Here is a 2,523-nt window from a genome sequence, read left to right as displayed (position 1 = left end):
TCGTCCAACCTGGGCCCTTTCTTTTGATGAAAAACGAATTGTTCATGGGTCGACCTGTCAAATGTCCTTTTCTTGCTTTTCTCTTGTTTATTTTTTATTTTTTTATTTATTTATTTTTTTCTTTTTTTTTTTTTTTTAATTTTCTTTAGACGAATTTTATCGATATTACGTGAAATAAGAGATAAGATATTAATGATTAATACGTATGTATTTATCTAAGTATATAAATATATAGATAATGAAAGAAATAAATAGATAATTATGGAATTTTACAAAATCAAAATATCACAAAGATGAAAGAAACTAATCAAGAATATAAAAAGCCATATGAACGAAATTAATAATGTTAATTCGAAAAGAGAATGATCGTTTTCTATGAACAAAATTTAAAGTGTCTAAAGGGAGAAATAAAGAAAAAAAAAAAAAAATGGTAGATAATTTTCGAACGAATTCTCTCGAAGCATACGAATAAAATAGCTTTTATCGTTTACGAGTGAACAAACTGTACGAGTCCGTTCTGTCGTATCTCTAATCTCCAAGTACAGGGACAAATCCCGATTGAAAGCGTGCACAAACGTTTCTCCAAAGCTCACCGAGAGATCGTCGAGGGCCATTGTCGGCGCAGTACCTTTCTATTTGCGCGCGAAAGAGAAAGAATAAGGGGTGGGTTTTGGTGGGAGGAGAGACGAGGTACGAAAGGTTCGACATGTGCACGCGCCAAATTCAAATTCTCTCGTGGCAACCGGTCACACCACAGGGTATTGTTTTAATTAACGAGCCCACTGTTCTCTCTTGTTCCATTCACGAAACTAATTCAGCGTACGTGTGAGCTCGGGGCATTGCACAATACCGTTTCTCCTCGGTCTTCTATCGAGCTTGCATCTGTCGTCGTCATCGTCTACGTACATACGTCGCCGTCATTGTCGATGGCGATAGCGTTCTCAATTTTAACGCTTCTATCTACCCACAAATCGGTGCATTAATTTCGCCATTACACGTATCAAACGATGAAAGTGATTATCGACGAGGAGAGATTATCTCTCTCTCTGTCTCTCTTTCTCTCTCTCTCTCCCTCCCTCCCTTTGTCTCTCTCTCTCTCTCTCACTCTCTCTCTCTCTCTCTCTCTCTCTTTCTCTCTCTCTCTCTCTCTCTCTCTCTCTCGTAAACGCTTCGTTTCGCTTCGAAGCGTCACTTCGCAGCCATTCGTGAAAGCACAATAATCGTCGACATTTCGGGTCAAGACAATACAATCCATTTGCATACTGCGATGCATGCTTTAATCGACAACAGACTGGCCATGAAATCGACTAACTTCTCCGCTTCCTATACGTAAATTGTTTCAACGAAATCGATGCATAAATGTTATCGTAAATATTGTAAATTTATTATCATGAATGGTGGTGATAATTGTTAAAAAGAATAAAGTAAAAGAAAATGAAGAAGAAAAAGAAAAAGAAAGAGGAAAAAGATATAATAATCGTAGAATTGAGTTTGGAAGTTAACGCGAAATAATGGTGTCTGACGCACGCAAATTCCTAGGATAATCGTCGGGCTCCTATATCATGTCTAAACAAAGCTGTAGGCGATTTGACTTTTCCTTTGTTTCCGCCCGACACAATTTGCGAAACATACTCTGGTAAGAGGATTACTCAATTTTCCTATGAGTCATTAGTGACTGCTACTGCGTATTTAAATGCAACTCACGCAATACCGTCATAACTTGGCACTTTGGAGATAAGGATGGAATTGCGCGATTTATAAGTCACGTGGCTGTCCAAGGCGATCGTTCTGTTCCGTTTGACTCGTTTCCCTTTGTCTCATCGTTTATGACGTTATACAATATTTTACAAACTCATCTGTTGTCATTTTCATCCTCGGACTTGTCATTTTTAAATATTTAAATAATTAAATATTTTCCAAGTCCGCGATCTCGAAAATAACGAAGAATTTCTCATTAAACTCTTTGGATAAGCTCTCTCTTTCTCGGTTCTCTAATAAATTTGAAATCCCATCTGTATATGTTCCAAGGCCGTAAAAGAGACGTCGACAAATTCGTATGGAGGGTCGAATTCAAAAGATATTCGTCTTACCGTTTCCAGGTTCGTGCACACAATTATTGGTCCCTTTCATCCTTCAAGATAATTTTATCTCTAAAGGCAACACACGTTTTTGCCTCGAACTCGTACGATCGATCGCGAGAAGTCAAACCCGTGCTTCTTCGATAACGTCAATGCAATCATATTGCTTCCTTACTTTCAATAAATATTTTCTTTCCTTATTATTTATTATGTTTTCTTTTCTTTTCTTTCCTTTTCTTTTTTTTTTTCTCTTTCTCTTTCGAATTTTCTTTTTCTCTTTCCCCTTTGAAATCTTGAAATAAAATGAAAGAGAACGTTCTGAAAAGCAAGGATACTGAAAGAAAAAAAAAATAAAAAAAAAAAAAAAGAAAAAAAGCAAAAAGCCCATTGACTCTTCTCGATCTTTAAATTTTTTTTATATAAAGCGAAATAAGGACTCTTCTGG

General features: G+C 36.4%; 2 protein-coding genes across 14 annotated transcripts in view; one reads left to right on the top strand and one right to left on the bottom strand.

Moving 5' to 3' along the window:
• The window catches only part of LOC124946845 (UPF0489 protein C5orf22 homolog), a 447,955-nt gene that overhangs the window by 301,227 nt on the left and 144,205 nt on the right, over window positions 1-2,523 (top strand). The gene's annotated exons all lie outside the window — the stretch shown is intronic.
• Window positions 1-2,523, bottom strand: part of LOC124946846 (histone H3.v1-like) — a 233,057-nt gene that overhangs the window by 213,462 nt on the left and 17,072 nt on the right. The window lies entirely within an intron of this gene.

Source organism: Vespa velutina, chromosome 2, assembly GCF_912470025.1.
Source record: "Vespa velutina chromosome 2, iVesVel2.1, whole genome shotgun sequence".
NCBI classification, from domain to species: domain Eukaryota; kingdom Metazoa; phylum Arthropoda; class Insecta; order Hymenoptera; family Vespidae; genus Vespa; species Vespa velutina.
Note: the sequence above shows the minus strand (reverse complement) of the source record. Positions and strands in the feature narration are given on the sequence as shown.